At 44.4% G+C, this 27,382-nt stretch overlaps 1 long non-coding RNA gene across 1 annotated transcript; it reads right to left on the bottom strand.

Moving 5' to 3' along the window:
* Window positions 1-18: 18 nt before the first annotated feature.
* Window positions 19-27,382, bottom strand: LOC123461453. Its single transcript, XR_006637702.1, has 3 exons — window positions 27,218-27,382; window positions 26,926-27,004; window positions 19-102 (listed from the first exon to the last, which is right to left on the bottom strand). It is a non-coding gene; the product is annotated as an uncharacterized LOC123461453 (long non-coding RNA).

The following is a 27,382-nucleotide window of genomic DNA, read 5'->3' as shown; positions in this document are numbered from 1 at the left end:
GATCTTCTGTCTCCCAGGAGCAGCTGTTTTCACTGGTCTGACTTCAAAAATCGCTCCTGTGGGACCCTCTTCCAATCACATCTTGATAGGGAAGTCTTGAGTCTATATTATTAGAGATGCTGACAAATTATGCTTCATTAAAACATCACCAAATGTGTCTAGAGAGAAGACTTGGTGGTTAAGACACTTGCCTGTGAAGCTTAGGGACCCAGGTTCAATTCCCAAGTACCCACATAAGCCAGATGTATAAAGAGTTCACCTGTAGTGGCTAAAGACCCTGGTGTGCCCATTCTCTCTCTCTATCAAATTGACTAAAGAAATAAAATAATTTTAAAATACATCATCAAACAAAAGCAAAAGCTTTGAACTTTTCACTATAAGAAGCCTGAGGTAAGGGATAAGGGACTTCCATGCCTGCATGTATTCACGTAAGAAATATTCCTTGAATATCTCTTCTGTGTTAATCACTGTGTTAAGCTTTAGACATAAAGCAATGAGTCCAGGCTGGAGAGATGGCTTAGCGGTTAAGGTGCTTGCTTGCGAAGCCTAAGGACCCATGTTTGATTCTCCAGGTACCACATAAGTCACTTGCACAAGGTGGCACATTCATCTGGAGTTCATTTGCAGTGGCAAGAGTCCCTGGTGTGCCCATTCTCTCTCTCTCTCTCGTTCCCTCTTTCTGTCCCTAATAAATAAGTAAAAATTTAAAAAAATCTTTAAAAAAATTCAAAGAAAAGCACTGAGTCCAGATTGAGCTGTAAACAGCAGAATGAGTTCTGAGAAGTGTGTTTGTTAGTGGACTTCATCTTGGTGTAAGTATTGTTGAGTGCACAGATACTAGCCAAGATAGTATACCACTAAAGGCTATCATCTTATGGGTCCATTGCTCCAGATGTTCTGCTTTGTTGACTGAAATATCCTAATAATGCACATGATTGTACATGTTACATGACAATTTAGTGAGACCTTGACAGGTAAAGAAAGAGTCATATCTTGATGGATGTGACATGGCCAGGATAGCTTTAAAGAAGGACTTCTCTGAGGAAGGTACCTTTGGGTTGAGATGAGGGGAAATGAGCTTTCTAGGTCAAGGGAACATCATGTTCTCACACAGTGCATCAAGGAAAGAGCCTGAATCAGTGTCAGCAAGGCTGCAGAGCAGAGAGCAAGAGCAAGCCCAGAGCAAGAGGAGGCAGCAAAGGGGGTGGGGCTTGGCCAGGCCAGGACCACGTAGCCTGTCAAGGATCGTGGTCCTGACCTTGACAGAAACCACGAAGGGTTATTACACGAGAGGGGGATGGGAATGGTGGCAGTTGATCTGATGACACTTGTGCTTTCACAAGACGACCCGGCTTCATGATGGAGAGTGAGTTAAAGAGGAAAAGGCACGGAGACAGAAAGCCCAGAGTGAAGTGTGTTGCACAGTCTGTGCCTAGGATTATGGTGCTTGTGTAATTAAAATGGTGGCAAAGGTGACAAAAGCAAGGTGAGAGCACTGTATGGGAGGAAAAAGCAATATGGACTTGGTGGTGTCAGGCAACACATGGTGACGGGAGCTGGAGGTGTTGAGCATGACCTACAGTGACTCACATTTCATTAGTATAGCCCCATCGAAGGTTCATACCACTGTACACCTGAAGCCATTGAGGCTTAGAGAGGCTTAGCATTGGGCTCAAACTCACACACTTGGGCAATGGCTGAGCAATGCACCTGCTGATCTGTCCCTCTGTTTCTCAGGCTGCATAGAGACCTTCTTAGGAGCTCATCTCTCTCTCATCCTTTCAGTGAGTATATCACCTTCTTTACTGAGACTACCCCAAAGCATTGACTGCATTTACCGTCCACTCTGTCTCTCCAACTAGACAAGTTGGTTCAGATCAGCAGTCGGGTGTTATCGCCTGTTTTGCCATGACAGTGACTGTGGTGGTCACCTTCTCATGGCTGGGACACAACATCCAATGAGAAGCAGCTCATGGGAGGAAAGGGTTGATGTTGGCTCATAGCCTAGAGGAGAAGTTCCATCAGGGCAGGGAAGCAGAGGCTGGATATCACATCTTGTCATAGCAGGAAGCCACCATAGCTCCAACAGAGCTAGCTCTGAGGCCCCCCAATGGGTGGGGCTAATAAACTTCAAGGTTTTCCCTTAGCAACACACCTCCTCCAGCAAGGCTTCAACTCCTAAAGTCTCCACAACCTTCCCAAATTGCAACCAGCTGAGGCTGGGTTATAGCTCAGTGGTAGAGCATTTGACTGTAAAACGCATGAGGCTGTTGGGGACATTTCACATTCAAACCACCACAGTGAACCTTTATCTAATACTTCCAGGGAATGCTTGAACTGGGTCTGAAATCCTATAAATGCTCCAGATTTTCCTGTGTAGACATGCCTATGCTGAAGCTTACTTTATAAGGTGGGCCCAGTAAGAGCTTAACAATAGCAATAACAAAACAATACCATTCAACATATTGTGTTAAAAGTTATTTACAGCCTGTGATTTTATTTTCTGGAATATTCCACTTAATATTTTCTGGCATGGTTGACTACAGATAACAAACCATGAAAAGAGAAATTGTTGATAAGGAGAGACTTCTGAACTTAGTTTCATGCCTGGCTCTCAGTGATCCAGAGAACACTGGCTGAGTGAGTGGGAAACTTGCCCTAGATTCCTATAGAAAGGAGCCAGTTGGGAAGGCAAAGGGTGTTTAAAACAACATTTCCAGTGGCCCAGTACTTGCACCAGTACCACAGTTTGAGGACTTGGGCTGCAACGCTTAGGAAAGACCTTTGAGAAGGAACTGGAAGTTTCCAGCAGCCCAATGTGATTAAAAAAAAAAATACCAGCTTCAGAATCATGTGGTTCTGGACTTAAATCCCAGCTCCATGAGTGTTCTGTGCTGGAGGCACTTACCCTTCAAGTTTTTAGCATCCTTGGGTACAAAATGAGGGCAACTTAAGTATTTACTTAGCAGGTCTGTTGTGAGGAGCATACTTGACTATCCCTGCCACCTGGCACCTTAGCATATGAATTCCCTGTTTTTGTAAAGAAAAAAAGAAAAAGGGCTAAGAAATTGCATGGCTAGCCAAGAAAGAAAACAGGATAGGAATTTCTCTCTTCTTGGCCTTCAAATATCTGTCAATTGCTGACTTCTCTCCCTGTGGTTTATTCTGGAATGAAGAAAGAGGAAGTTGGCTCTCTGGAGGTCCCCAACAAGCTGACAGATATCCCCTAAGGCAGCTTCCAACAGACAGTTCTTTTATTATTATTATTATTCTTTGTGATTTCCAGTGTGTGTCTACCAGCCTCTGGGAGTGGGAATGGAATTAATCAATCAGATCTGTTTCCTGCTTAATTCATGGTTCTGACAAAATTAAAAATGGAGATGGATGGAAAGTCTAAGCAAACAATGTGTCCCAAAGCTGGATTCTCAAGTAGGTAAAGGAGCCATGGCAGACAGGTCACAGCCAAACAGGAGCCAGAGCAAGACCAACGGTCTAAATAAACAGACCAGAGGAAGTGAAGACTCCCCTGAAAGCCACCAACCCTCAACCTTTCCAGGACTCACCCATTTGATTTAAGGCTCACGGGTCTCGGGGATCATTCAAAGAAAAATTCACGTGTCAATCTCACTGCCCATTTCTGTAAACCTGAGCTAGGAACTGAAGGTTACTCATCTGGCCAGTGGTGGAACTGGATTCACATGCAAGTCTGATCCTGAGCAAGCATGTGGCTTTTCCATGGTGTTTGTTGGTTCTGGATGTGGTATGTTATAGTTGTTTAAATAGTCGCTGTGCAACTGTGAATTCATAGTACATGTGAAAACCTAGCATGCGTGTCACGGTGTTCCTGCCTCAGAGTATCTCTCCATTGAAATCTCCCACCTCTATTCCTCCCCCCCCCCATATTATACTGACCACCAAAATAAAGCATCTTAGAGATAAACATGCTGAGGGTTTTGTGAGTCACCAAATTCACTGGTATGTTCTTCTTTTTATTTGTTAAGGTATTTATTTATTTGCAAGGGGAGAGAGAGAAGAAGAGAGAGAGAATATGCATTGCAGGGCCTCTAGCCACTTCAAACGAACTTCAGATGCATGCGCCACGTTGAGCATCTGGCTTTACATGGGTACTGGGGAACTGAGCCCAGGTAGTTAAGCTTTGCAGGCAAGCACCTAAGCTGCTGAATTGTCTCTCCAGCCCACTGGCAGGATCTTAACTGTGCCCAATACTCATGGGTGCTAAAGGTTTGCACAGCAGTAATATTGGTGGCTGGTGAAATCTTTAGAAGATGGGATACAGAGGAAGGAATTTAGGTCATTAGGCATGTGCCCCTGAAAGGGACATTAGGATCCTTCTCCTTCGCAGCTATAAATGAGGTAAACAGGTTCCTCCACCATACATTCCACTGTGATTTCTGGGGTTGCCACAGGCCCAAAACAATATGGCCAAGTGACAATGGACTGAAATCTCTGAAACTGTGGTCCTAAATAAGCATTTCTTCCTTTTAAATTCTTCATCTCAGAAATGTTGTCATGATGACCAAATGTTGACTAGCACATTAAGAACGTGAAAATAAATACCCACCCATCATGCTTGCTACCTCTCAAGTTTTATTTTCCTCAAGAGTCATGAAAGTGTCACAACACCCGATAACAAAGGATGCATTTTCTCCATCAGTCTTTGTCCACTTTTCACAATGAAACATGGTACCGTTCTTAGAATGGCTCTACGTGTTGCTGGGTTAGGAGCTGATGGAGGGGAGTGGTCAGTGCACATGAGTCTCCAGTACAGCCACTGTGAAAATCAGCGTGGGGTTTCTCAAAAGCTAAACACATGACCCAGCTGGGCTACTTCTGGGCATGCACCCTAAAGACATTATACTTTACTACAGAGGTACGTGTTCATACATCTTCATTACTGTTCTATTCACAATAACTAAGGACTAGAATCAGTCTAGATGCCCATTAACAGCTGGATGAATGATGAATACACAATGGTGTTTTATTCAGCTGTTAAGCAAAATGAAATTTTTAGGAAAATGGATGGATCTAGAAAACATATTAAGTGAGGTAACCCAGGCTCAGAAAGAAAAACACCACATGTTCTCTCTCGTATGAGGATCCTAGCTTTGAATCTTTAGATTTGTATGTAATGTGGAGTAATGGTCAAGATAGGCCAGGAAGGCAGAAAGTGGATATTTGAGGTATGTAAAAAAAAAAGGGGAGGGTTTAAGGAGGAAGAGATGGTGCATTGGGAGTATAGAGGTTCAACTGGGCATAGGGTTGGGGGGACTGATGAGAAGTAGGAGTGAGAGAGGGTTAATCAAAACTAAAGATGTGCCGGGAGTGGTGGCGCATGCCTTTAATCCCAGCACTCGGGAGGCAGAGGTAGGAGGATGGCGGAGAGTTCGAGGCCACCCTGAGACTACATCGTGAATTCCAGGTCAGCCTGAGCCAGAGTGAAACCCTACCTCGAAAAACAAACAAACAAACAAACAAACACCAAAAAAAAAAACCTAAAGATGTATGAAGAAGTCATATGGAAACCCACTTTGTTAGTAGCTAATTAAAAAAATTTAGTAAAAAAAAAAAAAAAAAAGAGTATGAGCTGAAATATACTGCATGGGAAGGTAATGCTGCTCCCAGAAACCAGGAGTTGTTACAGGAAAATCTCAAGTCTAGGAGTGGGTTAGCTCCCAGGGAGTTGTTGTTGGTTAGGGAACCTCCCTAAGGTGCCTGAAACATTACTGACCATTGCCAGTGCTCTTTGTTGCTCTCTGGAACTAGATGGTAAACCTTCTTGCTGAAGACACCATCTGTTCTGGTTGCAGGACACTGAGAAAGCTGGAACTGAACTGGAAGCCTCCTCTCTGCTGCCCAGCTATCATAGTGCTGGAAACTATACCTGGCAAGATATTGGTGGAGAAAACTCATCAACCCAGCAGTGGACCCTATAAGCTACACAACCAACCCACCAGGAAAGATGTGCCCACTGGTGCAGTAGTGGCATGGATATTCTTGAAGAAGCCAAGTGCTCTCTGGATTTGAAGCTTGCTCCATGGGAGGAAGTTCATGCCTGTTACTGAAAACTCAGCCAAACGCCTGTGGCTAGGAAGGTCATAGACTCCAGGAAGGAAGCCACTACTGTTGTTTGGGTAACTGCGTATAATCTGTCCATAAAATGTACATATATTTATGTTTATGCCCATAGATTAGTGCTTCTCACCTTAGATCCAAGGGGTTCCTTTTTGCAGTTTATGGTAACTACTGGGGAGACTCAAAACTGGTCCAAGTACTGAGAATATGGAATGATTACTATTAAATGAGACATCTATACCACTCAGGGGCTCAGGGGGACATCACAGAAGGAGCTGAAAGAAGGAAAGACCCAGAGAATGGGGAGGAGTGCTTTGGAATGCCGCCTTCCAGCCAGGAAGTTACTGTTTCATTCATGAACTCACAGTGACTGTCTTTATCTGTGTGAGGCCCTTGTAATACTGGGCCCATCAACATGCTATTGTGGACAGTGGAGAAAGAGGGGAAAAAGATATCAAAGTAGAATGGAGGGCCTGAAGAGATGGCTTAGCAGCTAAGGAGCTTGCCTGTGAAGCCTAAGGACCCATGTTCTACTGTCCAGATCCCACATTAGCCAGATGCACAAGGTTGCACATGCCCACTAGGTGACATAAGTGTCTGGAGTTCAGTTTCAGTGGCTGAGGCCCTGGCATGCCAATCCTCTCTCTTTTTCTCTCCCTCTGTCTCTCTCTCTCTCTCTCTCTCACACACACACACTCTTTCTAAAACATCAAATTTAAAAAGAGATACAAAGTAGAATGGGGGTGTAGTTGGAAGAATAAAGTGGTCCTAAGACAGGGGACAAGATAAGGTAACAGAAAGGGGTTAATTAGAAAAGGGAAAAATAAAGAATATAAGAATAGTGTCCCCAATAGAAAAACAACAAAATCACCTGTAATCTCTCTAGTTAGGAAACTCTAACAGTGAACATTATAGGTCAAAGCCACCTAACTTCCCTCCCAACCCAAATGAGAAAGGATTGGTCCTTCAAATGCCCTTAATATTTCAGAGGACAAAAAAAAAAATGTCTTTCTGTTATACCTTCCAGAGAGAACACAAGTAATCCTTATTATGTAAACTCTTTCAAAGAGGCAGCCTGTTCCAAACTGTTGCTAAGTCATTTGTTGCTATAGCAATGCTTGGCCCTAGAGGCCATCAGCAGACATCCGGACTCCAGCCTCCAAACACAAGCAGCCATTATTTCCCTCAAAGCTCTTCTGGAGGGCTCATTTTGCCAGAGCTATGCATTTAAATTAGTAGCTCCTTACTAGTCACCCAAATCCCTTGTGCTTCATACTGAGCCATGCTAGGGAGCCTGGAAAGGCAGGGCATTGAGCACAGAGATGCCAAGGATTAGGGTCAGCTCATTTCTTGGTTTTATGGAGATCCAGTGTAAACACATGCTCCTTCTTCCTGTTGCTATCCTCTGCCTTCCTAGAATCTTGTTACTCAGACCAAGGCAAGGTTAGATTAGGGACTTCTGGGTACAACCATTTTACCAGAGAGCATCTTATTTTTTTTTATTTTTTTGCGGGGGGGGGGGTGTTCGAGGTAGGGTCTCACTCTAGCCCAGGCTGACCTGGAATTCACTATGGAATCTCAGGGTGGACTCGAACTCACAGCGATCCTCCTACCTCTGCGTCCCAAGTGCTGGGATTAAAGGCGTGCGCCACCACGCCCGGCGACCAGAGAGCACCTTACAACCCCATACTTAATCAACCCCAGGTGGCCGCTGAACAAAAGAAAAAGAGAAAAATCCAAAAGTACTGTGAAGAGCTCTTTGCAATGATATGTACACAGCAGAATATGTAACTGAAGGAAAATGCTCCCAGCACTTAAGATGTAGGATTTCATTGGATATTGGCAAGACCACTGTGAGGAAATGTAGCACTTTTTTTCCCCTCATCATTTTAAGGATGAGAACAATCAAGACTTAGAGAGACTGAGTGGCCGGCTGAAGGTCCCTGACAAGATGGCAACAGAGCTGTGGTTAGTTTCAAACTCATGTACCTCACAGCGTGAGCTATCTTGTGTCACATTGCCTTGAAAGATTGTAATAGTTGTGTCCTACCCATGCATACGATGCTAGGGACTTTTGTTTGTTTGTTTAAGTGCTCTGGTTGGGCTAGGCAGACACCGAGTCCCAAAGGTGACTGAAAAAAAGCAATTGTACTTGGAGGCTGTACTTAATATTGAGCTTTCCTATTGGCTAGTCTCCTAACCATATGTTCCTATTCTAAAACGCTCACAGCCAGAGACATTCTCTCTATAAGTTCAGCCCAAGGTCAGCCCGCTGCTTGAACAGAGTTTGGACTCACCAATGCCAGCCTCCAAAGCCTACGCTTCTTATTCTCCACCTCGTCGCTTGGGATCTAGAAAGAGTAAGCCAAGGACTCCCTCTTCCTCCCTCCCTCCCCCGCCCCGGTCTCTTTGACAAACAAGGAAACAGGTGTGGAAATATTAAGCAGCTTGCTCAAGGTCATTTTTCAAGGTCTAGAGAACGTATCCGTCTAGTCCTATGAGAAAGATGGGTTTTCTGTTTTCGTTTGTTGTAGTTACCTTCTCAATGTTGGGAAAAGGAGATGATGGGAGGAAAGGATGGTAGGAGAAAGCATAGAATGACCAGTGGCTGGACATCAATGCTTTGTCACCACCAGGTGGACAACAGCAGCAGGAGAGTGTGCCAAACTAATACTGGCAAGCCAGAGCTGATAAACCTCAAGGCCCACCCCCAGCAACACACCTCCTCCGGGAAGGCTCCACCGAATTGCCACTGGAGACCAGGCATTCAGCACACATGAATTTGCCGGGACATCTGACTCACACCACCACATGGTAACTTTTCTCATCTCCATGATCAAATACTTGATTAGAAACCACTTCAATGAATTTGGCTCACATTTTCAGTGGTTTCAGTTTTGGTTGCTTGGCCAGGACATCATTATAGCCAAAGTATGTAATAAAGGAGATTCTTTACTTCCTTTTTTTTGATATATTGAGGATGTAGGGCCTCACTCTATCCCAGGCTAACCTTGAATTCACTATGTAGTCTCAAGGTGGCCACGAACAAATTCATGGTGATCCTCCTACCTCTGCCTCCTGAGGGTCAGGATTAAAGGTGTGCGTGAGCACACCTGGCTGATTCTTCACTTCTTGAAGGACAGTGACACAGGAAGGACCTAGAGATAACAAACCCCAAAGGGCTCTCCCCCAGTGACCTGCTTCCTCTAGCTAGAGCCCACCACCAAAAGTTTCTACAACCTCCCAAAATAGTGTTTCCAGCTAGGAAATAAACCTTCAACACCTGAGCCCATAACAGAGTTCATTATTGTAACATGGCTGCATCTGCAAAAAGGCCCTCTTCATTCAGGCCATGGCCCAAAGGTGACTGAGAGAAGCAATTTCACTTGAAGACCGTGCATTTAATGTGAGATGACAGTGGAGTGTTGAGCTTTCTTATTGGCTAATCTCTTAACCTAAAATCCTCACATCCAGAGATGTTCTTTCTGCAAGTCTCGTAGCACAGAGCTGGAGCCTGGAAAAGAACCCCGTGCCCTGCCTGGTGTTAGTTTGTGATGCTCACTCCTATTCCTTCCCTGCTGGGTGGCTTTGGTGGGCAATCTCTTCTAAAGGTCCTTTCTCCTGTGAACAGAACTCACCAATTACCTCTTGTTCCAATTTCAGGAAACTAATTTCTCCCATTGCCTCCTTAGGTCTAGATGAAAGGTGGCACTCCATTGGTTTTAGCCAGAGATACACCCCCATAACTCTATCCAATTTGGTCCACACTGCAGTAAACCATCTCTCTCTAGTAGATTGAGTTTGCTCCATTTCCTGCTGAGACCAATGCATTTACTCTCCCACATATTCTCTGACTCATCACCCCTTTTATTTCTTCCTCTATATTCACCTCACAATGATTAATTATTATCCATTTGTGTTCTTTCTATCTTTTTGTTTGCTCCCTAGAATGTAACATGTGAGAGGATTGGCAAGTTCATGATATATTTTTGTGCTTGTTTGAATTAGGTGTCTCCCATAAACCCCTGTGTTTTGAATGCTAGGTCCCTAACTGATGGCAATTTGGGCACTGGATCCTTACTGAAGGAAGTGTGTTATTAGAGGCATTATATAGCCAGCTTCCCCTTGCCAGTGTTTGGCATGCTTTCCCACTGTTGTTGTCAACCTGATGTTGGCCAGGAGGTGATGTCCACCCTCTGCTCATTCCACATTTTTCTCTGCCATCATGGAGCTTCTCCTAAAATCTGCAAGCCAGGGCTGGAGAGATGGCTTAGCAGTTAAGCGCTTGCCTGTGAAGCCTAAGGACCCCAGTTCAAGGCTCGGTTCCTCAGGTCCCACGTTAGCCAGATGCACAAGGGGGCACACGCGTCTGGAGTTCGTTTGCAGAGGCTGGAAGCCCTGGCGCGCCCATTCTCTCTCTCTCCCTCTATCTGTCTTTCTCTCTGTGTCTGTCGCTCTCAAATAAATAAATAAATAAAATTTAAAAAAAAAAAGTTAAAAAAAATCTGCAAGCCAAAATAAACCCTTTCCTTCCACAAGCTTCTTTTGGTCTGTAGCATTGTGCCAGCAACGAAAGGGTAACTGCAAGAGTTATCAAATATTTTCCTTAGAGGCCAAAGAGACGTTTTAGTAGAGCAGCTGCTTGTGGTAAGGTCTGAAGAATGATGGGCTGTCACAGAACGTGATGTTGGTAGCTGCCTAGATGGAACAATTCTTCTCAAGACTCCTTTTTGTTTTGTTTTGTTTTTGAGGTAGGGTTTCACTCTAGCCTGGGCTTATTTGGAATTTACTATGTAGTTTCAGGAGGGCCTCAAACTCATGGTGATCCACCTATCTCTGCCTCCCAATTGCTGGGATTAAAGGTGTGTGCCACCGTACCCAACTTGATGTTTATTTTTTTTAAATATATATTGTATAGAGCTGAAGAGATGGCTTAGCAGCTAAGGCACTTGCCTGTGAAACCTAAGGACCCATGTTCAACTCCCAGATCCAATGTAAACCAGATACATAAAGTTAAACATGCACAAGGTTGTACATGCACACAAGGTGGTGCATGTGTCTGGAATTTGTTTACAGTGGCTAGAGGCCCTGGCATGACAATTCTATATTTCTCTCACTATCTCTCATGAAAGGCCCATCTGTTGGGCTTGCCTCAAAAAGTATTTTATTTATTTAAGTGTGTGTGTTGGGGGGGAGGTAGAGAGAATGGGCACAGCAGAGCCTCCAGCCACTGCAAACAAACTCCAGATGCATGTACCACCTTGTGCATCTGGCTTTACACAGGCACTGAGAAATCGAACCTGGGTTCTTTGGCTTTGCTGGCATGTACCTTAACTGCTAAGCCACCTCTAAAGCCCTGAGGAATCCCTTCTACTTTTACCTGTCTTTGATGCTTTTATTTTTAATTATTTGAGAGAGAGAGAGAGAAGCAGAGAGAGAGAGAGAGTGAGAGAATGGGTGTGTCAGGGCCTTCAGCCACTGCAAACGAACTCCAGATATGTGTGCACCTTTGTGTACATGTGCGACACTGTGTGCTTATGTCACTGTGCGTGTGGCTTATGTGGGACCTGGGCATTTGAAAATGAGTTCTTAGGCTTAGCAGGCAAGTGGCTTAACTGCTAAGCCATCTCTCCACCCCTGTGATGCTTTTGAAGCCTTGCGATGTCTCCCCTCAGGTCTGTTGTCACCAGCTCCGTAGCAAAGCTGAGAGGAAGCATGCAACCTGAAGGAGAGAGGCACAGGCCGGGCTTAGGCCTAGTTGGAAACTGCATGGGCCATTAGCTTAGCTGAGTGAATATAGTGTGCCCTGCACCTCTGCCCTGAGCCCTAGAGTCCTCATTTCTGAATGATGCATGACAATCACTTGTGTCCAGGGCTTGGAAAATGGAAGCTATTTCTATTGTACTTGGAGTTTATTTATTTATTTATTTACCTTGGGCAAGTTCTGATGTACTTGGGATGGTGGAATGGATATTTCTAAAACATTATCTACTGTGATCACTATCTTTTGACTTGAGTACTCAGCAGATCCTTGAACAATACAGAGGTTAAAGGGTGAACCCTTTCCCTCCACCTTACCTTGCACAGTCTGGTACAAGCATAATTTTTTTTTTTTTTTTTTTTGCTCCTTCCAGTTTTTTCTCATCAGCCTGACCAGAGCCTTGCAGGCAAAACAGTTGATTAATACATATGTTTGGTACATGTGTCATATGTAATGAAAATATTTAAGAATCTCAAGAAACCACCTTTTACTGAACTGTTCAACCATGGAGTGGAGATGATTGGACCTCCCTGGTATTTAGGAGGATACTCGGGACACTGAGCTCATGTCTGTAACAGGGAAGGTGGCTATGAGGTGATTGCAGGATACGCTTCCACCAGTTACACCATCGTGACTCAACATTGAACCTTCACACTTCTATTCATTGTGAAGGGTTGCCATGTGTGCTATGCAAGCCTCGTGATAAATTCTAACACTTGAGAAAAATTTCTGTAAATGTTGTGGAGGTTACTATGAAATAAACCATTGTCTATATGTTTGTAATGCATTAATGGCACATCCATTTTTATTTCAAACCGTCATCTCCCAACCCGCCTTTGCCTTGCACAGCGTCTTTGTTCCTGCATCTCTGACTCTTTCCTGGTAGGCAGCTCTTCTGTCCTGCTGCCATTTGGCTATCTGTGCATCCAGCCTTCTAAGGCAGAGTAGTCGCTTCCCAGTCAGGCCTTCCAAACACACACTCATCTTGCTTAGGGTACTTCTAATATATATATATTGTTCATTTTTAGAGAGAGAAAGAATTGGCACACCAGGGCCTCAGCCATTTCAATCAAAATCCAGACACTTGCGCCACCTAGTGGGTGTATGTGACCTTGCGCTTGCCTTACCCTTGTGCATCTGGCTTATGTGGGATTTGGAGAGCTGAACATGGGTCCTTAGTCTTTGCAGGCAAGCACCTTAACCACTAAGCCATTTCTCCAGCCCTGCTTAGGATACTTCTAAACTACTATAGTGCTTTCATCCTTTCCCCACCCCCACTTGATCCCATGGTAGGGAGTTTGGAAGTTCCACTGTTAAACGTGGATCCTCTGTAATGGTCTAAATATAGGGCCCCATAGGCTCAGGCTGACAACCTGAGTAGATGGAGCCCTACTGGAGAAGAGGTACGTCACTGGGGATGGATCTTAAATCCAGCCCTAAGATGTGTGGAGGGCAGTTTGGAGCTCTGGCTGTTTGTGCTTGCTGGTTTGGGTGTCTTCTGGCTGGCTGTCTGGTGGTGTCTCTCTGCTTGGATCTACAGAAGTGTGCCAGCTTCTGCCACCATCGATGGGATTTGGAAGCCTGAGATAAACTCTTTCCTCCCCCAAAGCTGCTTCCGGTTGGTTGGTTGTCCATCAACACAAAGCCGACTGCAACATGCCCTCGTTATAAGCTGCACGAGGCAGGTGTCACGATGCTGCCTTATTCATCACCAGCTCCCTGGTTTTTAATTTTAAAACCGTGCACAGAATAGAGGCTTAAAGACACCATTTGAGCTCATTGGGATGACCGGGGAAGTGAACAATTGATAGAATTCAAAGGTGGCCACTTAACTTAATGAATCATTAGTCCACTCCTAAGCAGAGCTGCTCCGCCCATCACCTTGATCTCCTTTGGGGGTCTAGCTTACAGAAATAGCATCTCACTTAGTACAGACTCTCAAAAAGTATCACATTGACATTATGGAGAGCCCATGACTTCCCAATGAGCTGCAGGTCATCTGAACTGTGAACCCGTCTCTCACCTACACAATTTTACTACAAGTGTCTGCTTCACACTGGGCAGGGTCTGGAGAGATGGCTTAGTGGTGAAGGCGCTTGCCAGCAAAGCCAAATGACCCGGGTTCGATTCCCCAGTTCCCACATAAAGCTAAGTGCACAAGGTGGTGCATGCCTCTGGAGTTCGTTTGCAGTGGCTGGAGGCCCTGCTGTGCCCGTTCTCTCTCTCCATCTGCCTCTTTCACTCTGTCTCTTTCTCAAATAAATAAACAAATGAATGAATAAAAAATGTAAAGAAAAAAATCTAAAAACCATAGACTAGATGTTCATTTAGCATTAGTTATTTTCTTTTCTCAACCCTCCCCTTTGTCATTCTGCTGTGACTTGACAAAGGGAATAGCAGCCACTTACTCAACATTGTCTGAAACTTGAGCAACCGACAGATACTTAACACACAGGAGTTTGGTGAATAATCAATCGTCAGGTTAGTAAATGAAGATCATCATACCAAGTGATCAGTGTGTTCAGTGTCTTAATTCGTGAAGTGGGCAAATAATTTTTTACTTTGGAGAGATTTGAACAAAATAATATGTTTGAGCACAACGCCTAGCTCAAGATGACTGGCAGTTATTATTAATTATTCAATATGATAAATAATACAACTGACGGTATAAGCTAATCCTTAGCACAAAGTTATTTAAAATGTAACGAGAGACATTTAAGGGGAAGGCTTGCGGCCCAGCTGGACTTTTCCTGGAGCAGGGTGAGGTTTCACAAGTACTAACAAGATTAGAATATATTTAACAGTGACAGCAGGGGGCGCTGTTTCCTTAAAAAAGAGAGTCCACGCATCCCGGCCGCTGTGATTACGCCGCAGTTCCAGTGGAAGTTTGGTAGAAAGGTTCTGCACAGAAATCTGTGGACAGACACTCCCGATTTGGAGTCCTCTCTTCCTTTCATCCTTTCATTTTCTCTTCTCACCTTCCCTCCTTGCCTTCTTTCCTTTCACTCGTTCTTTTTCCTCTCCCTCCTTTCCCCTGTTCCTTCTTTCCATCCTGGGGATTGAATTGCACCCAGAGCCTCTCACGTGGTATCTCCCTTTCCTCCCTCTTTCGGAGGGACGTTTGCGGGTGAGAAAGGGCAGAGAAGCGGAGCAACCAAACCTCAGACCCCAAGGGCCCTTTCTCACACCAGAAGGGAGGAGGGTGCGGAAGAGCACGGTGGGGGCTTAGGAACTTCTTGTTTCTGATTCCTCCACCTGGAAGGGAGCGCTTTTCTGGTTTTCTTTTTGTCGCCCAAAGCAAGGTGCAGCCTTTCGGAGCATGCCAGGTGGAGGGCGACGTTTCAGGCGGGAACGGTTTCCTAGCTGCTCTCAGGTCCTGTTCTCACGTTTTTCCTTTCATCCCGCTGTGATCTCAAGAAGCCTTCCCTAGTCCAGTTCTGATCTTGTCATCATGTCCACCATTGCTCTCGGCCCTCAGTGCCATGGTCACCTGTTTATGTGCCTGGCTCTTTTAGAGATCCTGGAGAACAGAGAACAAGTCATCCACCTCAGATCATCTCCACAGAGCCTGGCTCAGGGTATGAGCTCAAGGGAAGGCTGCTGGGTGGAGGAGAGAAAATTGGGCGTGGGAAAATAGGTAATGTGGAAATACGTCAGCCGTAGCACATGCATGTGGAGTGCATTTGCGGTGGCAAGAAGCCCCTGCATGCCAATTCTCTCCTTGCAAATAAAAAAAAAAATACGTATACATCTCAAATATATGCCAAGTGCAAAGAGCCAGAGATCATCAGTATGTATTGTGTGGTCCATTTATATGAAATATCCAGTAACCAACGGAGGACATACATTGGGACAATGACCTTGGGCAATGGGAATCAACTGCTTAATGATAATGGAGCTGGATTTTGGAGCATCCCAAATGTTCCGGAGCTAGGTGGAAGTGGGGATTGTGCATCTTGAAATTTTTGTTTTGTTTTGTTTTTCAAGGTAAGGTCTCACTGTAACCCAGGCTGACCTGAAATTTGCTATGTAGTCTCAGGGTAGCCTTGAACTCACTGCAATCCTCCTACCTCTGCCTCCTGAGTGCTGGGATTGAAAGCGTTCATCACAAACCCAGCCTTTGAATTTTTAAATGGTTAAGTTTATGTCATGTGAGGCTTGTTTGCTAAAATAAATATCCCCAATATTGTTTTCACACATAAAAATTAACATTGATTTTTTTATGCTTATTTATTTATTTGAAAGTGACAGACAGAGAAAGAGGCAGAGAGAGAGAGAGAGAGAGAGAGAGAGAGAGAGAGAGAGAGAGAGAATGGGCATGCCAGGGCCTCCAGCCACTGCAAACGAATACAGACACATATGCCCTCCTTGTGCATCTGGCTAATGTAGGTCCTGGGGAATCGAGCCTCGAACCAGGGTTCTTAGGCTTCACAGGCAAGTGCTCAACTGCTAAGCCATCTCTCCAGCCCTAACATTGATTTTTTAATATCAAATAACCAGTCCATTTTCCAATGTGCTTATCTTTGAAAAAATACAAAGATAACAGATTGCTTCAGCTGGGACACAATAAGGGTCAGACTATTTGGATTGGCTCATAGTTTTTGCCTTTTGATCTATATGTTATGGTTTAGTCTCCTCTACTTTAAAAAATTTTTCTTTTATTTTTATTTATTTATTTGAGAGCAACAGACAGAGAGAGAAAGAGGGGGACAGAGAGAGAGATAGAATGGGCGCACCAGGGCCTCCAGCTACTGCAAATAAACTCCAGATGTGTGCATCCCATTGTGCATCTAGCTAACATGGGTCCTGGGGAATCGAGCCTTGAACCCGAGGTCCTTAGAGTTCATAGGGAAGCACTTAACCACTAAACCATCTCTCCAGCCCTCCTCTATTTTTTTTTAATGGAAGAAACATTTGTTTTGTAGTCTTCCTTTTGCTCACTGTATCTCTGTGGTGATTGGTAGACATATTCATTTATCTTTGTATTGTCTGTACTTTGAAAATCAAATGTAGAGTCTCATAAAATTCTGTGGTTTGGGGCTGGAGAGGTGACTAAGAGGCCGAAGGTGCTTGCTTGCAAAGCCTAACAGCCTGGGTTTGATTCCCCAGTACCTACTTGAAGCCAGACCAACAGGGCGGTGCATGGGTCTGGAGTTAGCTTGCAGTGTCAGGAGGTCACGGTGTGCCTCGCTTTCTCTCTCTCTTCCTTTTCCCTCTGTCTTCCAAATAAATAAATAAAAATATAAAAGAAGATTGTGTTGTTTTTTTCCTTTGATAACATTACTTCCTCATATATGTATGATGTACACATGTCTCTTTAGTGATATGAGCAACCATGGGTGGCCATTGACTATATGCATTGTCACTGATTTCTTTAAAGCTATATAAAAGTATTCTACACGACTCTTCCTCCTGCTTTTATTAGCTGTAATCACCCCGTAGAGGGAAATGTGGCTTTTATTATTTTTATTATTAATTTATTATATATTATTATTATTATTGTTATTAGATAGAGTTTTGCTATGAGTCCCAGGCTGGCCTCTAACTTGAGATCCTTCTGGATTGCAAGTTCCAGCCTTACAGGTATGTACCACCATACGTGACCAGAAGCAGTGTACTTAATATTATACATAGAGACCATTCATATAAGAATAGGAGGCCAGGCATAGTGGTGCATGCCTTTCCTCCCAGCACGTAGGAGGCAGAAATAGGAGTACTGCTGTGAGTTCAAGGTCAGCCTGGTACTACAGAATGAGTTCCAGGTCAGCAGGGACTTGAGTGAGGCCCTACCTTGAAAAAACACAAAAACTAACATAAAGAAAAGTATGGTCAGATAAATGCTTGGCCTCCCCTTCTTTACCAATTTTTTAAAAATTTATTTATTTATTTATTTGAGAGTGACAGACACAGAGAGAAAGACAGATAGAGGAAGAGAGAGAGAATGGGCACGCCAGGGATTCCAGACTCTGCAAACGAACTCCAGACACGTGCGCCCCCTTGTGCATCTGGCTAACGTGGGACCTGGGGAACCGAGCCTCGAACCGGGGTCCTTAGGCTTCACAGGCAAGCGCTTAACCGCTAAGCCATCTCTCCAGCCCAACTTTACCAATTTTTGAAAGTATTGAGCTAGCTCCTTAGAGTCTTCCAAAAGTGGTCATTTAAAAATGTTTGTACTGACAAATGTAATTCATATACATAGTGCCTTTTGCTCATATTTATTTTCCTCCTATTACCTTCTTTGGCCTCTTTTCCCCAGTTCCCTTTCTCTGAACCTTCTTTCCAACTACTCCTTCTTCTATTTTGATGTCCTTTTTTTTAATTTTCAGCCTCTTCAACCATCCACGATGAGGCAAATATTTTTTAGGCGTGTTATGCATGTCCCGTGCAGGCAGGCACAATCTGCAGCCAATTTAGGTCCAGAAGACAGCATTCTACAGCACCACGCGTCCTCTGGCTCACCTTGTTTCCCCTCCTTTCCCGCAATGTTCCCTGATCCTTGGTGGACAACAGTGAGTGTTGAGCAAAACAGTGAACTTGTTTACTATGGGTAAACATGTGGAATGGAACACAATGTTTTCCAGTCCTTACAATTGTCCTCAAAGTCCTTTTGTCAATCCGCCATGGCTCCCTGGCTGGTATGATGGGGAAGCCATTTCCTTCCCTAGGTCTGCAGTCAGCCATCTTTCCCAGGGACCCCTTATCTCATGTTAGCAGTTCATATACTTAGAGGTTCCGTCTCAAAGGGCTTGTTTTGAAAAGAGAATTCCATCTCTTGGATCTAATAAGCATTCCTTCATATGTGCATCCATTGGAAATGATCCCCGTACTGTGAATCTTCATGGCATCCATCCAACTTGTCAGTCCTTCAGAATTAATCATGAGAGGCAATGATGCCAACAATACTTGCCAGTCACCATGGCAGGGGTTTTACACATGCAGCCTGCTCAATACGTGCAGTGTGCGAGGCACTAATGTTCTGTTGTTATTGACAAACTAAAGCTTAGAGGAATGAAGTCACAAGCTTATGAGGAGAAATTCTTACAGAAAGACATCAATCACTATGTCTGGATCAGCCGTTCTTTATTCTGCAGTATCGGGGGAGGGGCGTATGTGGAATGCAGGCAAAAAAGAAAATACATTTGAGACCTTAGGGCCCTGTACCATCCTATGGTATTCATTGCAGGTTATTATTATAAGCCCTGTTATCATGTTGGTTTGAACAGCCCTTCAAAAATAAAATAACTGGGCTGGAAAGATGGCTCAGCAGTTAAAGCACTTGCCTACAAAGCCTGATGACCCAGGTTTGATTCCCCAGTACCCACGTAAAGTCAGATGCACAAAAGGGTGCATGCATCTGGAGTTCGTTTGCAGCAGCTGGAAGCCCTGGTGCATCCATTTTCTCTGTCTAACTCTCTTATCTATCTCCCTCTCTACTTGCAAGTAAATAAATAAATAAAATATTTTTGAAAAAGATAAAGTCATTTTGGGGCTAGGGAGGTGGCTCAGCAGTTAAAAGAGCTTCCTTATGCAAGCATGAGGGTCTGAGGAGGCCTGAGACCATGGGAGTTCAAATCTCCAGATCCCACAGCCATGTAAACCTGTAACTCCAGTCCACAGAGGTGAGCAGAGACCAGGAAGCCCGACTCTCTCCCCCACCCCCGGCCCAGGCTTATGCAAAATAAATAGCAAGGTCTGGTATCCGTAAAATTCTCTAGCTTGAAATAAGAATGGGTAAAAGAATGGGAATGATTTGCTCTGGCCATCACTTGTGAGTGCTTCCCACCACAGGCCAGCACTTGGGACACTGCAAAAGCACACACACATACACATGCATAACACACACACACACACACACACACACACACACACACACACATACACACAAATAGTAAAGCAACTTTGGTTCAAATATAACTTCTAAAAAAGTATTATGACTACTGAAAATTAAATTTTACCTCCTATTTCAGATAAAAAAGTTTGTGCCTTTTGCTTTCTTTATAAAAGATTTGAAAGTCAAGGACCTTAGTGGAATCAATTTCAGGGATTTTCCAAGGAGAATGGCAAACTGTTCATCAAATTCTCATCGATTTCTCCCCATTGGGAGCAGCCAACTACACAAGCAGAACAAAAAGGATTTTCTGTGTGCTTCCCTCTGCCCTTCTGAGCAGCTGCCTTTGAAACAAAAAAATGCAGAAATAAATATACATGCTCATAATCCCCAAGGCCCTGAGGTTATAGCCCATCATTTTCTCTCTTATCTGAGTTGGTCTCAATGTTCTCGTATTTTCTGCACCTAACAAACAGGATGAGGCACCATTCTAAGCATTTGACACACTCACTGGCTCCTCTTAGGAAGCCTTGTGGGGTAGATGGTATCATGGCTGCATTTCAGGTGAACACACTGAGGCAGCAAGGGGTGATTTGCCCACGGTGGGGCAGCTGGCAGACTGTAAGCTGTGGTGGCTAGTTGTGCTGACAGCTGCCACACACACCACCTCTCACCTGTGCACTTGGCAGCTAGGGCATCTATGCCTATAAAACTGAGCATGCTAGGAGCCTCATTTCTGTAGGTAAACACACGTCTAGAAAGAGCACTTCCCAGACCCTGTCATTACCTGGCCCCACTCCAGGTTTTAAACCAAACTTATCAGAACACACTTATCTTTTTCTGGACGCTGGGGGACCAGAAATTTGAAATGAAGTGCTTTATTCCCCCCACCCCCCAAATCTGTTTTGATCTTGAAAAAGGAAAGAGAAATCTTCTTCTAGAGGAAAATCCTCCTTTGGCTCCCCATATGCTTCGATGCACCCAACATCTGGTTGAAAAGGCAGTTAACATTTCAGATGTGTAGCCAGGTTTCCATGGCAGCAGCCTCTTGACCATCTATGCATGAGACATTTATTCTTTAATATGGCTTTACCCACCATCGCCATGAAAATCTCATCACAAATCCTAATCCCAATGGCTAATACTTATCCATTGCCCGCCCGTGGGTGAGGCAGTGGGTTTTGAGCTTGGATGCTGTTTGACCCTTACAGTCACACTACCAGACCAAGGCAGGGCCACCTTATGTTATACATAAGGAAACTGAGGTCGAGAGTGAAGGATTAGTATGTTTCTTAAAATCATAGTGAGTCGCAGGTGTGGGATTTGAGATTGGGTCTGTTTGATCAGGATGGGGTAACATTTTATTTATTTTTTTGAAAATATTTATTTGCAAGCAGAGAGAGAAAGAGAAGAAAGAAAGAGAGAGAATGGGCACACCAGGGCCTCCAACTGCTGCAAATGAACCCCAGATGCATGTGCCACCCTGGGCATCTTGTTCTACATGGGTACTAGGGAATATAACTCAGGGTTTTAGGCTTTGCAGGCAAGGGCCTTAACTACTGAGACATCTCTCCAGCCCTGGGTCATCTTTTCTGAACTGTTTCACATTGGAGGGACAGGAACTTATGGCAAAACCCTCCATCAGTAGGCAGGGAAATTCAGTTTAAAATAATTTTTTTCTTGATGCATTCATCAACAAGTATTTCCTGAGTGTGGTGGTTTGATTCAGGTGTCCCTCATAAGCCCTAGGTGTTTTGAGCGCTAGGTTCCCCAGCTGATGGCAATTGGAAATTAAAGCCTCTTGGAGGGGGTATATTGTTGGGGGCGGGCTTATGGGTGTTATAGTGTTTCCCCATGCCACTGTTTGGCACACTCTCTCCTGTGGCTATTGTCTATCTTATGTTGGCCAGGGCATGATGTCCACCCTCTGCTCATACCATCATTTTCCCTGCCATTGTGGAGCTTCCCCTCCAGTCTGAAAGGCAAAATTAACCCTTCTCTTCCCACCAGCTGCACTTGGTCAGGTGATTTCTACCAGCAATATGAACACAACTGCAACGCTGAGTCACTGATGTGCTGCATCATGAATAGGATGTGGGAGAGCATGACTCAGCACTTTCAAAAACATATTGGCCATATTCCCATCAGGTTATATTATTATGTCCCCTCTCTCACAACCCCATTCCACAGAGAGCCCAGCTCAGTGGGATTATGGGTATACCCTATAGGGTCATGAATTCCAATGCCAGGGAGACCCAAGACCCATCAGTATGAGAAAAGAAAGCAGACTGCCTAGCATGTGACGAGTCATCTCCATCACATCTGCCCCGGCCCAGGAAGCATTGCAGAGGAGGTGGCGGATTACACATGAGTGCTGCTCTCAGAGAACCTCCTCCAGGGAGAAGGTGGTAGATCTGAGACACAAAACTCGACAAGGCAGAAAATCAGCACTTGCTTTGTAGGACTACAGAGAGTCTGGTGCTCTGTGTGTGTGTGTGTGTGTGCATGTGTGTGTGTGTGTGTGTGTGTGTGTGTATGAGAGAGAGAGAGAAAGATCATCTCAAGCAGATTGAGATGGATCCAAAGCCAAGATCATGATCATGGTTCCTGGTAATCCTAAAGGAGAGTGGAGAGCTGTCTGCACTCTAACATGCACACCAAACAACAAGAACAAAAACCTCTCAATGGTGCATACTCCCCCGTCCCGTTAACTCAAGCTGCTCTCACTCTTGTTTGGAGAATCTGCTTCATTTTACAGATGGTAGAGAAAATGGAGGAGAACCAAGATCCATCGTTAAGACAAGAAGTTAGCCAACTGCCCACCGTGAGACTTGCCACCTCTACCTCTACCAAATCTGCTAGGGCCAGTGAGAATTTGCAGGGGAAGTGGCAACGTGAATCCTGTTCTTACCCCAGGTTGATGGGGACAAACGTGGAATCAATCAAAACAGAAATCCAAAGGCTATAGAGAACTTAGTGCTAAATTCCACTGCCAGCAGGCCTGCCGTGGCTCAGGGAATGTGGTGAAAGAGGGGATGAAAAGACTGTAAGAGCCACAGAGTGGGTAGGAATACCCTGAGGCATGGTCACCCCCCCCACCACCTGACAGGCCTTCATGACTCCGCAGTGAATACCATAACCCCGCTGAGGAGGGCCCTAGGGTAATAGGAGCTGGGACAAAGGTATAAAAGAGAATAACCTGTTAGAATTTATATAACATAAAAATCAAAAAAGAGATGTCCCCACTGTAGATTAGGGTTCAGGGAAGGCTTTCTGGAAGAAGTGACAGAAAAAATAAAGGCTAACTGGAAAAGGTGGAGGCAAAACAATGGGCATTCAGGGCATAAAACATAGATTATTTGTTCAAATTTTGGTTAAAATAAGATGCTTTCAGGGCTGCAGAGATGGCTCAGTGGTTAAGATGCTAGCCTGTATAGCCTGAGGACTAGAATTCAATTCCCCAGTAACCATGTAAAGCCAGATGCACAAGGTGGTACATGCATCTGGAGTTCATTTGCCGAGGCTAAGAGGCCCCAGGGCGCCCATTTTCTCTCTCTCCCCCTTTCTCTTTCTCTCGCAGTCTCTCTCAAATAAATAAATAAATTCTTTTTGAAAAATGAAAAAAAAAGACACTTTTAGGGAAATCTAAGAAACGTAGTGTACTTTGAATGGAAGATAGTGGTGGAATGGCTAGAGATGATGCTAGAATGTTAAGGACTAGCTTTTTCTGGGGACTTGCATACTCTATAAGTTTATGGCTGATTCCTAGGATGTTAGAGGCCTTCTGAAAATTGTTCTGTCTTAGAAGTGTAATGAGCTATTGGCTACAGAGCTCAGCATCTCCTACCGCCCCCCCATGTGTGAGGAGCTATAGCCATTGGATGAGGACACCACCCTGGGAGACTTGGAATGCCCACGTAGTGCCAGTCTCTACCATGTCTAAGCTCCATGTGGCTGCTCAGGTCAGCACATGCCCCGGGCAGGAAACCGAACGAGCTCGTTCTAAAGACACTTCTCAGGAAATGACAGCTACAGTCCCAGCACAGAAGAGCTGTTTTGAGGACATGGAGGAGAGATTAAGAAATCATGACAATCATCTTGGGAAAATGCTGTTGGTTAATTTTGCCATGGAAGCAAACTGTCTGCTGCTTGGAAATGCCACGTGTCTGTAGAACCTAACAGTTTGAGACTTAAACAAGTGTCAGTTTGTCTGGGCTTTGTTGCTCACCTGCTGAGGGACCTTAGTTTTAGTGTTTCTAAAAATGACAGTGATAGTCCCTCTGTGGTAAGGAGTTTGGGAACATCAGATGCGACAATGCATAGGAAAAGCTTCGCACCACACCTGGTTCCTGGCAGCTAATCAATGGTGATAAAGCATTATTACTTCGAACACTGTTAGGCAGTTTGTATCTCTGACAAAAATACTGTGGACAGAGCATGAGATCATTGAGTTAGGAATCTGAATTTTCATTTTCTACAACTGTTGAAATTATACCACAAGGACACTTTAAAGATTTTTTAACTTAAATGTTTAAAGAGCCTTTAAGAACATTATTGCACTTTATTTAGATGGCTAGACCAAGTTCCACAGGGTGGGTGACTCAAACAACAGAGTTTCGTTGTTACAGTTCTGGAGACTAGGAAATCCATGTTCCACATGCTGGCCAATCTGGTGTCTGATGAGTTTTGCAGATGGCTAACTTCCTCATTCTATCTGCATGTGGTGAAGAGAGAAACTGCGTTGATACTCCCGAGTCTCTTCCTAAAGGGAACCAATTCTATCAGATCAGGGATCTATCTTTTTAAAAAATATTTTATTTATTTATTTATTATAGAGGGGTGGGGATGGGCACTCCAGGTCCTCTAGCCACTGCAAACAAACTCCAAATGCATGCACCAACTTGTGCATCTGGATTACATGGGTACTGGGGAATTGAATCTGGGTCCTTAGGCTTCACAGGCAAGTGCATTAATTGCTAAGCCATATCTCCAAGTGCTCCATCTTTATGATTGGTTTCATCTTTATGACAGGTTTCACCTTAATGACTTCTTTCTGCAAAATAGTCACAAGGGGGGGGGCTGGGTGTCAGGGTTTCAATGCATGAATTTTGGACATAATTCAGTCTGTAGTAAGCATAATCTTTCTAATTGTTATTTTAGCATTCCATAGATATTTATGCCATCATTTACTTGGCGTGTTTTTTTGGGGGGGATAGCTAAGTTATTTTTCAGAGTTTTGTTGGTAATTACTATTGTTGTAGAGCTGGGGTACCTTGCTCAAGCTGGCTTTGAGCTTGCAAGCCTCCTGCCTCAGCCTCCCTAGTTCAGGGATTACAGGTGTGTACCACCATGCCCAGCGTCTGGGAGCTGGTTTTGGATTTGCCATCAGCTCTGCAAGCTTGTACCTCTAACATGTTATAAACTACCATTATCTTTAATTCTTGTTAATTGGCGTAAAGGTATTCATAATTTCTATCTCTGATAATAAGCAAGGTTAAAAACTTTCTTTACATGGAAAAGCACTTTCATAAATGAGTATAGCATTCTTACCCTTTAGTACTTATTACACAAGCTCTAACTTTATTCCTCAACTTGGCTCATTTCTACTTTTCTACAGCTGGTGAGGTTAACCCAAAAGGCAAGTGCAGGGTCATAATGGCTTTAGCAATCATTGAAACAGTTGTCATTCTTTTCTTTCATATGTGTATGTTGTACATATGTGTTATCCTATGTTTATGTGGGCGTGCACATGCCTGTATGCATGTGTGTGAGCCTTGGGTCTCATCCTCAGTTGCTCTCTCCACCTCCTTTCAAGTGGGATTCTCTCACTGGCCTGTTTCCCACTGAGGAGTCTAGACTGGCTGGCCAGTGACCTCCAGGATCCTCCTGTCTCCACAGCTCTACCAGTGGGGTCATAGCTGTACACTGCAACACTGTGTGTCTGCGTGGGCACTGGGAGGCGAACTTGGGTCCTCATGCTTACAAGGCAAGCACTTTACCAACTAATCTAACTTCTTAGTCCCTGCCACTTGGTCTCTAAAGTCTTTTTATTTACTCTCTGGAGAAAAGAACACCCCAACAGGGGAGTTTAAAACTGATTTTCGAGCCAGGTGTGGTGGCGCACGCCTTTAATCCCAGCACTCGGGAGGTAGAGGTAGGAGGATCGCCGTTGAGTTCAAGACCACCCTGAGATTACATAGTGAATTCCAGGTCAGCTTGGGCTAGAGTGAGACCCTACCTTGAAAAACCATTAAAAAAAAAAAAAAAAAAAAAAAAAAAAAAAAACCAAAAACTGATTTTCAGCCCATTTTAGAGAGGTTTGGGTCAGCCTTGCTGTGACTTGTGACTTGACAGGGGAAGGTGTGACAAGTCTGTTTTTTCCCTTGTTGTTAGCTCTATGCTCAGCGCCCACCTCTTTCATGTTTTCCTCTCTGATCTCTCAAGCATGCAGATTTCAACCCCAAGAACTCTGTTTTCCACATTAAGCAGATTCACTCAGAAAGAGGGGCTCAGCTAGCAGTCCATATAAACGCTAGCAGCTCCATCTGCTTAGGCTGTGAATGCTGAATAGTGGCTACATGCGTTTTAACACCGAACACATGCGAGGCAAAAAGAATGAGTTAGTGATGGGGGCATTTCAGAGAGAAGCAGGGAATCAAGGCACGGGAATAAGTAGAACCACCCTTGGAGTAGAACTCACAAAATTCCCCTGAGCTCATTATATTATATAGGGAAATGTTCTCTCTTCCTATCTCTTAAGTTTTATTTTGGAAATCATTTCAAATTAAGGACAAGTAAGTATATTCACTAGTCTGCTGTGGACACTTCATCTTATTTGTTAGTTGCTTCTTTGTATGCCTGCACACACATATATGCACATGTGTGTACGTACTTTTCTCTGGACCATACAAAGGGTTGCATGACAATGGTCCCTACCCGGGGTGAATTCACTGTTTGCATACTAAGCATAAAGACATGCCCTTGAATGTCATCACCGCGGTTACTCCTGGCATAAATCCAAAATTGTTATGACCTCTATCTACATGTTTATCTGCTCTCCCACTCACCTTGTAATTTCCTCAATTGACCATAAATGTCCTTTCCCCTTGATCCACTTTCCTGTTCAGAGTCGATGTTTTTCACTTCCCCATCATGTTTCTGTCATTTGCTGAAATACGGAGCATTACTCTCTTCTCTCTCTTAGCATCAGTCACCTTCTGGGAAGAAGAGGTGCCAGACTTACCTCAGTTTGAATCCCCGCTTTGCCCCGTGGGAGCTGAGTGACTGAGGAACTGCTTCCCTCCAGTTGTCAGTCTTGTCATCTGCCAAATGGAGCAGCAATAAGATAAACAAGATAGCCATGGCACTGATGGGAACTGGGGGTGAGGTATGTTGACAACGCGTCCACATCACGCTGGCCTGGGGCTTCTACCAAGGGGCTTGGAAGCTACCACGTGATCAACATATTCGGTGAATATAATTGACAGTGAATTCGTAAGTGATGTGATGCAGTCAATTCTGGCTCTGCCACTTACTTGCTGTGTGTGGCCTTGAGGATGTGGCTCTGTCTCTTAAAGCCCCGGTGTCCTTGGATGTGAAGGGAGAGCTGTCAGTGCTGTCCTCTAGGGAGGGAACTGCTGAGGTAAAGGAGCCAGCTCAGGGCTGGTGTGTGATGCGCTCAGCCAGGGCGGTTTCCTGTT

The sequence above is a fragment of the Jaculus jaculus genome, chromosome 6 (assembly GCF_020740685.1).
Source record: "Jaculus jaculus isolate mJacJac1 chromosome 6, mJacJac1.mat.Y.cur, whole genome shotgun sequence".
Classification (NCBI taxonomy): domain Eukaryota; kingdom Metazoa; phylum Chordata; class Mammalia; order Rodentia; family Dipodidae; genus Jaculus; species Jaculus jaculus.
Note: the sequence above shows the minus strand (reverse complement) of the source record. Positions and strands in the feature narration are given on the sequence as shown.